At 54.6% G+C, this 13023-nt stretch overlaps 1 protein-coding gene across 2 annotated transcripts in view; it reads right to left on the bottom strand.

The window, feature by feature from the left end:
- The window catches only part of LOC119969467 (probable phospholipid-transporting ATPase IIA), a 280025-nt gene that overhangs the window by 39966 nt on the left and 227036 nt on the right, over nucleotides 1-13023 (bottom strand). The window lies entirely within an intron of this gene.

The raw sequence follows: 13023 nt of genomic DNA, 5'->3' as shown, positions 1-13023 counted from the left end.
GAGGGGGCAGTGGGGGAGACGGAGGGGGCAGTGGGGGAGACGGAGGGGGCAGTGGGGGAGACGGAGGGGGCAGTGGGGGAGACGGAGGGGGCAGTGGGGGAGACGGGGGAGGCAGTGGGGGAGACGGGGAGGCAGTGGGGGAGACGGGGGAGGCAGTGGGGGAGACGGAGGGGGCAGTGGGGGAGACGGGGGAGGCAGTGGGGGAGACGGAGGGGGCAGTGGGGGAGACGGGGCAGGCAGTGGGTGAGACGGGGGAGGCAGTGGGGGAGACGGGGGAGGCAGTGGGGGAGACGGGGAGGCAGTGGGGGAGACGGGGGAGGCAGTGGGGGAGACGGAGGGGGCAGTGGGGGAGACGGGGGAGGCAGTGGGGGAGACGGAGGGGGCAGTGGGGGGCGACGGAGGGGGGGGGGGGTTAGGTAGAGAGTGAGCCGTCCAACCCCGTAACAAAATGTCTGCCACCATGCCATGGTGTGCAGGTGACGAGGACACGGCCGCTGGTTCCCCTGTGGCTTCCGGCCACAGGCCACTGACGCACCCGTGAGGAGGACATAGTTTACTGGCCGTTGGATGCAGGAAGTGACCAGGGGTTAGGCTGACCGCGTGTCAGCAGCGCGACCAGGCCACCGGGACACACTGGTATCCCATGGCTGGCGGCTGCCGAGGTGTCGACTAACGTCCGTCTAACATGTCCCGTTTCTCTGCACCCCACCACCCTTCTGTAGGTTAGCACGATGCATGGGAACAGAACGGCTATGTTCTGCGCAGTGGTTGGGGCAGCTCTACTGGATTTGGAGATGCAGCAGCATCCACACCCACAACCCGCAGTGGCTGCAGGGCCAGCTGCAGCAGCAGAGGGAAGGGCCGAGGAGTTGCCAGTCGTCGAGCAGCATGGGGGGGGGGGGGGGGAGGAGGAGGAGGAGGAGGAAGAGGAAGAGGAGAGAGTGAGGGTGCAGCCACGGCGTCAGAGGCGACGACCAAAGCCGAGGGTGTACCGTGTCCGGGTCTCTTTCCTAACAATGCCGGACATCACCTGCAGGAGAAGACTCCGGCTGAGTAGGCAGACGGTGATACATATCTGCGAACTCCTGTCGCACCTCGCCCCACGTGGAACGGGGGGAGGACACGCGATCCCGGTAGCCATCAAGGTGACGGTCGCTCTGAACTTCTATGCTACCGGCTCCTTCCAGTCTCCGAGCGGGGACGTCTCTGGGATCTCCCAGTCATCGGTGCACAGGTGCATCCGGGATGTGACCGACGCCCTCTATGCCATCGCCGATCGCTACATCACCTTTCCCGAGGACCGAGCAAGTCAAGACTCACGAGCCCGTGGATTTGCCAGTGTGGCCGGGATACCGAGGGTTCAGGGGTCAATCGACTGTGTTCACGTCCCCATGCGCCCGCCTGCTGTGGACAGGGACGTGTTCACAAACAGGAGGGGGACATCCTCCATTAATGTCCAGGTGCTATGCGACCCCCACATGAGGTTCATGAACGTCTGTGCAAGGTTCCCAGGGAGTGTGCATGACTCCGACATACTAGCGCAGTCGTTCATCCCTGCGATGTTTGAGGGACGTCCCCCCCGGCTGAGGGGCTGGTTGCTAGGTGACAGGGGTTATCCGCTGAGGTCTTGGCTGATGACGCCGATACGGAGGCCTCAGACCACTGCGGAAACACGATACAACGAGGCCCATGCAGCAACCAGGGGTGTGGTGGAGCGCTGCCTTGGCCTCCTGAAGATGAGATTCAGGTGCCTGGACCGCTCCGGAGGGGCCCTGCAGTACCAGGCCGACAGGGTCGCTCGCATTGTAGTGGTCTGCTGTGCGCTGCACAACATCGCGATGCAGAGGGGAGATGACCTGTTGCAGGAGGCGGAGAGAGAAGCTAGTGGCAGTGGTGCCAGCACAGAGGAGGAGGAGGAGGAGGAGGAGGAGGAGGAGGAGGAGGAGGAGGAGGAGGAGGAGGACGCTGGCGGAGTGGCGGGCGCAGCACGCAGACACGACCCAGGTGCTGGTGATGTCCAGGAGGCGGCACGACGGACCCGGCAAGGACGGCGGGCACGCGACGCCATGGTGGCAGCACGGTTCACGCATTGCATGTGACGTCCCCGATGAACACCAAACCACCACCTGCATCGCTAGTCATGCAGAGGGTCACCACACAACTGCCACCACCACAACCCCCCCCCCCCCCTCAGTGTACACTGCTCCACTTCGACATGACGCTTATCACTGGGTCCAGACGGAATGGCACAACATTGATGGCTGTGTCAGCGGGTGTGATCAGTGCCATGTGGAATGATGACAGCCCGCTCTGCGAAGAGCTGTGAGCTCAGAATCGTTAGAGAGAGTCTGACCCATGGCAATAGCTGAACCATCCACCTTGGTGGCCGCTGAGTTCGTCACTGACACTCCATCACGTGCCCGCGTGGGCTAGCTGTGGGAGGGGGGTAGGGGCAGGGACTGCACACCCGGCACCGAGGTTTCACCACCCGTCACCCCCAGCGACACTCGGTCACCATCACGATTCCTGTGGCTGTGGAACAATCACACGGTATTACAAGTAAGGTGGAACAGTGTGTTTAATATTAACAATTATTTACAGGTGCCCTAGCCCCTACAACTAAACTGTGCCCTTCACCCGTGCCAACTTACTCAGTGTCTATCTTAGTTGCCTTAAGGGCCCTACCACTACGTCTAAGTGAATCCCCAGATGATACAGCAGGAGTGGAGGAGGATTGCTGCGAATCGCCCCCCTCGACTCGTTTCTCCTTGGCCAAGCGTTTCCTGGGGCGACCCGGCCTTGATGGGCCAGGCTGCTCTGCGGGCGTCTCGGGTGACATTGTGCCACCCTGCTCTGCCTGCTGCCCACCCGATGCACCAGGGATGGGACGGGGGGAGGCCGAGAATTCCGGGACGTCCCGTGATGGAGTTAATGGGACGGGCCCCGAAACCTCCTCCTCCCTCGGGGAGCCCGGTGGCCCCCGGGCCTCACTTTGGGACAGAGGTGCGAGCGGGGAGGTTCCCCGTCGCACCACCGACACCTGGCGCTGCCAGTCCTGGAGGCCTGCAACGGTATCCACCAGGATCCGAAGGTTTGCAGAGACGGAGTCCAGGGAGTTAGACATTCCCGCCAGGGACTGTGCGATCTCAACCTGATTGTACACGACGCCATCCAGCACATGTGTCAGGCGGTTGATGCTCTCGGCGACTGACTGCTGCGACTGGCCAATGACCTGCTGAGACTCGGCCATGGCCCGCAGGGCGCCGGCAATGTCGGTTTGGCTCTGGCACATTGCTGCCTGTGAGAGGGCAACCCTGTCCAGGGCCGAGGATGACGCGTGCACATTAATCCCAACGTCTTGCATAACCTGACCCATTGCCTCCACCGCGGATGCCACCCGTGCGGTGTCGGACTGGGTCTCTGCCATGAGCGGCACCACTCCCTGCTCTTGGACGCGGATCGACTCCTCTAACAGCGTCTGCAGAGTCTGGAAGGAAGCCCTCATCCCGTCATTGTTTCCCTGGGTTTCCTGAGGCATCGGCTGTGCGGGTGGGTTGAGAAACTCCAGGAACTCCGAAAACGTCTGGGAGCCAGCTGCATCCTGGGCCTGGTCTGGCCTCCGCGAGTCCGGGCCCTCTGTTGCTCCGACCTCCACCTGCTGTACCTGCTCATCTGTGATGTGCCAACCAGACTGTGCCCCAGGAGACTCATCACTAAATAGGCCCGCCGGGGTGTGTATCTCTGGGATGATGGAAGTGGTGGGAGAAAGCAGTGCCGCAAGCCCGACGCTCTCAATGGTTAGGTCCTCGTCCAGGGTGTGGGGCCGCTCAGCGACAGGAGGGTTGTCCCTGGCCATTTCTGGTGGTGGTGGTGGACCTCGAACCCTCTGTGCGTCCTGGTCCGCAGATTGGGTTGGGGCAGATAGGGCTGCCCGCTGATCGGGCACCCTCTGTTGTGAGGCCCCGGGTGAGGTGGCGGCAGATTCCTGTCTCCGTCTGCAGCCAGACGGCCCTGGTCGTTCGGCATCACGTCCTAGGGAAGAGAATGAGACGGGTTATTTCGATTTGCTCGGCAGGCCGCTGGACGGTCCCAGTGGGCAGGGTGTGTGAAGGGACAGAGGATGGGGAGGTGTCCCAATGGGCAGGGTGTGTGAAGGGACAGAGGATGGGGGGGGGGGAGGGTGTTTGTCAGGGAGGGTTGTCTCACTTGCTGCAGTTCCGCCAACCTCGCATTGCGCGATATCGCGGGTGGCAGACCCCCCAACAAGGTCCAGTGCCCTCTGTTCAAAGGTGCTGAGGGGGTGCATGTTGGGCGAACCCCCTCCAGTCTTGTGCCGCTCACGGTGGTTATGACCGGCCTTGGCCTGTTGGGGGAGGAAACATAGGTAGATCATTACAAAACGGTAGGTATCAGAAGTCCGTTCTGATACTGGCACAGTTTGGGGGGGTGGCAAGTTGTCATCAGATGATTGCATCTCTCCTCGGGGCCAGAGCGCTGGGTCTGTGACAACTTTGTGAACCACCCTCAAATAACTCTGCCCCAATCCCTCCCCCCCCCCCCCCCCCCCCCCCCCCCCCCCCCCCCCCCCGGGCAGTTAAGGGGGAGGGATGGTTGTGACTAGGGGGCACCCTCATGGCACTTACCCTGGCAGACCTGGTGAGGTCATGTAGCTTCTTTCGGCACTGCTCTGCTGAGCGAGGGGTCTGCCCCACAGCACTGACGGCAGCAGCCACGTCACGCCAGGCCTGGCGTACCGTGCTGGCAGGTTGGCGATGCCCTCTCCGCGGGCGGATGATGCCCCTCCTCTGCTCCACGGCATCGAGCAGCGCCTCGACGTCTGCATCAATAAAGCGAGGTGCAGCTCGCCTAGGCTCCGACATCCTGCCCGACAGATTCTGTTGTCGCCCGCGCCTTTTTACGGCGTCGGGCGGCGTCACATGGGCGGGTTCGTGTCGTCGTCGCGTTCCGTCGTCATCACGCACGTAATTGACGCGGCCGCGCTGCTAGCCCATTTCCAGGAAGTGAATCGGTCGGGAAATGAAGCCTTCGCGACCGTCGTAAAACGGTCCCGGTTTTTACGACCGTTTGCCGACTTTCCGCGGGTGCGGAGAATTTCGCCCAATATGTCCCAGTAATTAAACTGGTGGTGAGAGAGATTATCATAGAATCTCTACAGAATCTCTACAGTGCAGAAGGATGCCATTCAGCCCATTGAGTCTGCACCGTCCATTGGAAAGAGTACCCTACCTAGGCCCACACCCCAAACCTATCCCCATATCCAGTAACCCCACCTAAACTTTTGGACACTAAGGGGCAATTTAGCATGGCCAATCCACCTAACGTGCACATCTTTGGACTAAGGGAGGAAACCGGAGCACCCAGAGGAAACCCACGGGGGAAAAGTGCAAATTCCACACAGTCATCCGAGGCTGGAATTGAACCAGCGTCCCTGGCACTGTGAGGCAGCAGTGCTAACCACTGTGTCACCGTGTCTCTGTCTTTTCCACCAGATAAGGGTAGTGAAGAGAAGGTAACTATTGCCAATATTTAAATAAACACTCTAACCTTGTTTCATCAACTCTCAAGGTCCATAATTCCATTAACCATTTACTGATATTGTACTGTTAGAACATAGAACATGGAACAGTACAGCACAGAACAGGCCCTTCGGCCCTCGATGTTGTGCCGAGCCATGATCACCCTACTCAAACCCACGTATCTACCCTATATCCGTAACCCAACAACCCCCCACCCCTTAACCTTACTTTTTAGGACACTACGGGCAATTTAGCATGGCCAATCCACCTAACCCGCACATCTTTGGACTGTGGGAGGAAACCGGAGCACCCGGAGGAAACCCACGCACACACGGGGAGGACGTGCAGACTCCGCACAGACAGTGACCCAGCCGGGAATCGAACCTGGGACCCTGGAGCTGTGAAGCATTTATGCTAACCACCATGCTACCGTGCTGCCCTTGTTGTTTGTTTGTTATTCTTTGTTATTGTTGTTTGTTATTCTTGTAGATAAAGGAAGAGAAAAAAAAACTCTCAAATGTCTCCCTCTTTTCCTTCTATCCGCCTGCACATTTTGTGACTGGGGGAGGGAAGGGGAATTTTCAGCACCCTCTGCACCTGTTTCTCCCTGGTGAGAGGTGGCCCACTGTTTGCCAGCGGCGGGATCTTCTGGAACCACTACCGTTAATGAGATTTCCTACTGAACCACCCTACGCTGCCAGGAAACCTGCAGGTGGGACCGGAAAATCCCGCTGGTGACAATTGCCAGAAAATCCCCCCCCCCCCAGAGGTGTTTTATTAGATTGCCATCCATTTATGCAACAATAAATCATCTTTATTAGTGTCACACGTAGGCTTACATTAACATTGCAAATACGTTACTGTGTAAAGCCCCTAGTCGCCACATTCCGGCGCCTGTTCAGGTACACAGAAGGAGAATTCAGAATGTCCAATTCACCAAACAAGCACATCTTTCGGGACTTGTGGGAGGAAACCAGAGCACCCGGAAGAAACCCACGCAGACACAGGGAGAGCGTACAGACTCCGCACAGTGACTCAAACCGGGAATCTAGCCTGGGTCCCTGATGTTGTGAAGCAACAGTGCTAACCACTGTACTACCGTGCCGCCCGATTAACAATAACCAAAGACGGTGTCAATCCACATCTAACACCAATCTGTATCATGGTATACAAAATAAATTGTCTTTTTCTTCTTCAGAATTTGGGACTGTTTCACTACGTTTTCACAATGCCATAAAGTTATCTTGTTCAAGTTTCGCAACAAAGTCCTGTGTAGTGTAATTATTTTTCAAGCCTGTGGCTCAGCTGTCACTGCATGGCAGAGGTTGGGGAAAAAAATAATAAAAAATAATTTTTAGGAACACACTTTGATGGAATTCCTTGGTACTGGTGGAGGTTTGGCTCATAAAACTGTTGACCAATTATAAAACAGCACAAGTCTATCTGATACTTCTAAAGAACTCCGATCCACTGGTACAGCGACATGAAACCCACAGCAACAGATTTAAATTCCACTAAAATGAAAACCTGATCGTTGCTATTTTTGTACTTGAATCAGAAATTCAAAAGAATACCATTTATATGTTCTTCATGTGCATGCATGTGATACGCAAAAACTTAAGTCCCATTTTACATTCAATCATGCAATTGTCCTTTTAATCTTTCCAAATACATACCCCAGGCAGTGTCTATGCCCAGTGCAATCAAGAGTTAAGGGCACAGGAAGACACATGGTAGCAGGATGTCATTGCTATACGGAAACCAGGCTAAAGGAGGGGCAAAATTGGCAGCTCACTATCCCTGGTTATAGAGTCTTCAGACTCGATAGAGTGGGAGATAAAAAAGGAGGGGAAGTAGTACTTCTGGTTAAAGGATTAATTCCAGATGTGAGAAAGGATGATATACCAAATTATGGGTTAAGCTTAGAAATAGAAAAAGGGCAGTTAGACTACTGGGAGTATACTATAGACCCCCAAATAGTGAAAGGGAGATAGAAGAACAAATATGTAGGAAAATATCCACTGGCAAGGACTAGAGGGCAATAATAGTAGGAGACTTTTACTATCCCAAATATAAACTGGGATTCAAACAATATAAGGGGCACTGAGGGAGAAACATTCATGCAGTGTGCCCAGGAAAAAAAATTCAACCAATTAGTGACAAACTCAATGAGAGGAGATGCAATTCTAGACCTAGCTTTGGGGAATGAAGAAGGGCAAGTGGGTGAAGTGACAGTTGGAGACCATATCGGGGATAGTAATTCAGTAAGATTCAGTTTTACCATGGAAAAGGACAGAGATAAAGCAGGAGTAAAAATTTTGAACTGGAGGAAGGCAAATTTTGCAAGAATGAGAAGGGACTTGGCTGAGGTGAACTGGTGGACAGCACTGCTCAAGGATAAATCAGTGGAAAACTAGTGGGAAGCACTAAACAGTGAAATCCTAAATGTATAAAGTAGATATGCCCCCTCCAAAAACACTGTGAGATATTGGAAGGGGTAATCATAAAGAGAGAGGAATACTCGAAGGGTTGGAATCCTTGGAAGTTGATAAGTCGTCAGGGTCAGATGGATTATTTCCAAAGCTGCTGGAGAGGTCAGGAAGGATATACAGATGCTCTGTGCATGGTTTCCCATTCCTTACTAGATACAGGAAAGGTACCAGAGGACTGGAGGAATACAAACATAGTTCCATTGTTGAGAAAAGGATCTAAGGAAATGGCAAACAATTATGGGCCAGTTAGTCTTACATCAGAGGTGGGCAAATTAGTAGAATCAATCCTGAGAGATAGGATTAACTGTCAAGTAGAAGGGGATGAACTAGTCAGAGATAGTCAGTATGGGTTTCTTAAAGGAAGGTCTTGCCTCACAAAGTAGATTGAATTCTTTGAGAAAGTGACAAGAAGGGTTGATGAAGGTAGTGCAGTGGATGTTGTGTGCATGGATTTTAGCAAGGTGTTTGACAAGTTCCCACATGGCAGATTGGCCAAGAAAGGGAAAGCCCATTGAATACAGGGCAAGGTGGCAAACTGGATAAAACATTGGCTTAGTAACAAGAAACAAAGGGTAATGGTTGATGGTTGCCCTTGCAAATGGAAAGTTATCTCAAGTAGTGTTCCGAAGGGCTTGGTGTTTGGACACGTCCTGGGCGGCATTCTCCCCTACCCGGCGTGATGGAGGGTGCCGGCGTAGGGGAGTAGCGCCAAACACTCAGAGGTCGGGCCTCCCCAAAAGTGGGGAATTTTCCCCTGCCTTTGGGGGCCAGCCCCGCGCCGGAGCCGTTTGCACCAGAAGACTGCCGCAAAAAATCGGCGCCCCCGGCAGCGGGGCTGGCAGAAAGGCTTTTGCCGGTCCGCGCATGCGCCGGCAGTGACGTCAGCAGCTGCTGGTCGCTGACGTCACTGCCGGCGCATGCGCGATGTGGGGTTCTCTTCCTCTTCTGCCATGGCGGATGCCGTGGCGGACGCGGAGGAAAATAGTGCAGCCAGGGCACTGTCCCGGAGTCTGAGCGGGGGGCCCCGATCGTGGGCCAGGCCACCGTGGGGGCACACCCCAGGGTTCGATCACCCCCCGCCCCCCCAGGACCCCGGGGGCCTGCTCGCGCCGCTGATCCCACCGTTCCAGAAGTGGTTCAAACCTCGGCGGTGGGAGAGGCCTCCCAGGGGCGGGACTTCGGCCCATCCGGGCCGGAGAATCACTGCAGGGGCCTCTCCGATCGGAGTGGCGAGATTCCACCGCCGCCACTTCCCGGGTGGCGGAGAATCTCTGCCACGGCGGGGGCGGGATTTTAGGCGGCCCCAGGCGATTCTCCGACCCTGCTGGGGGTCGGAGAATTTTGCCCCCTGTTTGTGTTATATATTAACAATTTGGATGTAAGCGTGGGGATACGATTAGGAAATTTGTAGACGACACAATTAATGGCCGAGTAGTGGACAGTGTAGAGGATACTATAGGATGCCATTCTCCCAAAAGGTTTCTCAGTGTTGTAGCGAGCGGAAACTGCCGCAAGCTTCCCAACGCTCGGCCCAGCGAGGCCAGCAATGACATTCAACTTTAATTGGTCCACTTAATGAGGCCCCACAGGCTTCTTGCTGCAAATGAAGGCTCGCCAGCCGATTCACCGGCACCATGCTCGCCAACACCCTGCAAACAAGGTCGAGCAGCACTTAAGCAATACTTGCTCAGCCAACCTCAGTCAGCTTGCAACAATTACACCCAGGAGACAGGCCCCAAGATTCGGGGATGCAGAACTAGGGAGGCTCCTAGAAGCAGTGGAGATGCAGGAGAGATGTCCTGTTCCCCTGAGGGTCCCGAGGGTCAGCCACAGAGCAACCCGGGATGAGGTGGCAGCAGCTGTAAGCTCCGGGAGTGTGACCAGGGCGACTGGCCTAAAGTGCCATAAAAAGTCAACGACCTACACTGGGCAGCACGAGTAAGTAGACAGTAACAACCCCCCCTCCCCCGAAATGTTACCCCCCACCCAACGCGAACCTGTATCCACCCACTCAACTCTCCATGCGACCCTCAATACTCCCTTCAAACACCCCCCCAAACCTTCCTAGACATACCCCCTCCTACCACTGTGAACCACGCGTGTGGCTAACGATGCCCTTTCTGTATCTCCTTTGTAAAACGCTCCCACAATCGCCGGGAGAGGGCCCAGACTGGCGGAGGGGTGCCGGACTTAAGAATCCTCATCTCCTTTGAGGAGGACCGGGAGGTGACAGAGGACAGGGCGGTCATCCAAGCGGAGGTGGGCGGGCACCGCCGAGGTGAGGAATCACCGGTTCCACCTGGAGGACCTGTCAAACGTGAGTTGTTATTGCCTTACTGACTGACCCATCCCTCCCACTGACCACATGTCCATTCTCCCGCAGGTCTTACAGCCGACGGCACCGGCCCATCCCGGGTGGTCCCCTCTCCAGCCTCCCAGGAGACCACCTTGGAGATGAGCTCTAAAGCTGACAGGATCGATGCGTCACAGCTGTCATCCCCACCCTCCACCAGCGCAGATAAACACACCTCGGTGGGAAATATTCATGGTTAGGCTTTTGGGACACAATCTGGTGAGCACCACAGAGCTGCTGATCAGGTAGAGGCAGGAACCCCCAGGCGAGATAGCAGTTGGAGAGCTGCTGTACCCCAGGACCCAGCTGGATCCCAGCCTGATGCTGAACCTCTGGTATAGGGTTACCTGGAACTGATGGAGACATCAGAGAGTGGGCAGGACATTCAGAGGGAGATGTCAGTGACACTTCAGCAGATCCTTAGCCAATTGGAAGAGTCCCAGAGGCTAAGGGCTTTGGATAGGTTGCCGGCAATGAGTGACTGAGGCCAACACTGCTAGGATGCCGACCGCAGTGGAGAACCTAGTGCACGATTAATGAAGGTGTCCAAGGCATCACGCAGTCTGTGATGGCCATGGTTGAGGGTCTCGGAAGAATGTCCAACTCACTGGGGGGGGTGTGACCCTGTACCAGGCCAACCATGATGAGGTGCTGCGGTACATGTCCCGCTCTCAGATGGGAATGGCTGAAGTGCTGCAAAGTTTGTCCCAGTGGCAAGTGGGCATGGCTGAGGCACTGCATAGCATGTGCCGATCATTGAGGAACATCGCCGAGGGCGTCGACACGATGGTACGGACATCGGGGAACCTGGCAGAGCCAGATGATGCAGGGGCAGCTGGGGCTCGAACCGGGAGGAGGGGGCACCAGATGGCTACCTGGACCCATCCATTGAGTGGCGACAGTGGTCACCAGCTCCCTTGAGTTCCACCCCTCCGATATGGCCGTATCTCACAGTCAGCATCTGGAACAGGGAGGAAGGGCTGTGCATAAGCCACCGCCGAGGGATGGCACCATCGGGAGAGTGGGGAATTATAAAACACAATAAACACCCTTGACCACAACCAGTATGATGCCTCTGTCCCTTTTGTCCGCAATGCGGCCCGACCTCCGAACCCTTGGCCCATCTCTCCAGGCATCGCCCCCTCCCTGTAGCACTCACCCACCCTCTGCTGTGGATATGTCCCCGGAGCTGGAGTATTGTGTGCGGTTCTGATCACATTATAGGAAGGATGTAATTGCTCTGGAGAGAGTGCAGAGAATGTTTACAAGACTGTTGCCAGGGCTAGATAAGTGCAACCAGGAGGAAAGATTAGATAGGCTGGGGTTATTTTCCTTGGAACAAAGAAGGCTGAGGGGTGACCTAATTGGGGTATACAAAATTATGAGGGGAAGAGATAGAGTGGACAGGATGAAATTGTTTCTCTGGACAGAGAATTCTAGAACCAGGGGATACAGATATAAGGTAAGTGGCAGAATGTGTAGAGGGGACATGAGGAAGAATGTTTTTACGCAGAGGGTGGTGGGTGTCTGGAATTTGCTGCCCAAATTGGTGGAGGAGGCAGATACCCTAAACTCTTTTAAAAAGTAACTAGACCTGCACCTTAAGTTCTGTAAGCTACAGGGCTATGGGCAGTGCAGGAAGTTGGGCTTAGAAAGGGCACCTCACTACCCTCGGGCTGGCATGGACAAGATGGGCTGAATGGCATCCTTCTGTGCTGTATCTTTTCTATGGAAAACTGCTCCAATCTATGGGCAGAATCTTGTGAAGCTCCAGGGAGTGGGAAATCAGGAGCCTGCTCGGGAGCAGCACCATGCACGGAAGTAACTGGGATCTGTACGTAGTTAAGGATTAACAATAAATGATGTACACTTAAACATACAAGTCTCAAGAACTCATCAGTAAGACATCAAACAAACAGATAGCACAACATGGTGGCAATGATGGGATGAAAACTGGTATTTAAATGATGAATCCAGAACAGAGTCCCAATATTGAAATCTAAATCTAGCTGGACCCTGGTCAGAGAGTTGTGCGCCTAAGAAGTAAAATTGAAGAAACAGTTGAAGAAGCTTTACTATAGACTTAGAAGTTGAGGAATCCACCAGGGTGAGCGGCGGTCCATTGCAGAGTGAAGGAATCTGGTTTGATCACAAGACGATTGAGCAAAACTACAATATATCCATACTTACATTGCAGAAGAAGTGAGCAGTTCCAGGGCTCAGCCACAGAGAACAACTGAAAGGGAACTGTGGAAGGAGTCTACGGCTGCCACCACAAGATGTATGGCTGTGCTGCACTGGCGTGATTTTTTTTAAAGTTCAAAAGCAAAGCGGCAGAGTGGAGGAAAGCCTACAGAGTTGGAGCGAGAATATCTTTTTTAGTTAAGTCCCTGGGGAGAAAAGTTCCTGCAGCGTCTTAAGAAAAGGAATATAAGAACAAATTGCCGCTGTTTTAAAAGCTTAATAAAAGAACAGCCATGATCGTCGGGAAGTTGTTGAGAAATGAAATGGCTGAAATGAAAATCAAGAACCAAGAATGTCAAGACTTTTGAACAGTTTCAAGGAAAAGTAGAAGTCCTCACAAAGGAATGTGAACGATCCCAGATACAATCAACAGAAGTAAAATTAAAGAATGTGAGCT

This window comes from Scyliorhinus canicula, chromosome 7 (assembly GCF_902713615.1).
Source record: "Scyliorhinus canicula chromosome 7, sScyCan1.1, whole genome shotgun sequence".
Taxonomy (NCBI): Eukaryota; Metazoa; Chordata; class Chondrichthyes; order Carcharhiniformes; family Scyliorhinidae; genus Scyliorhinus; species Scyliorhinus canicula.
This window is presented reverse-complemented; position numbering and strand designations above follow the sequence as displayed.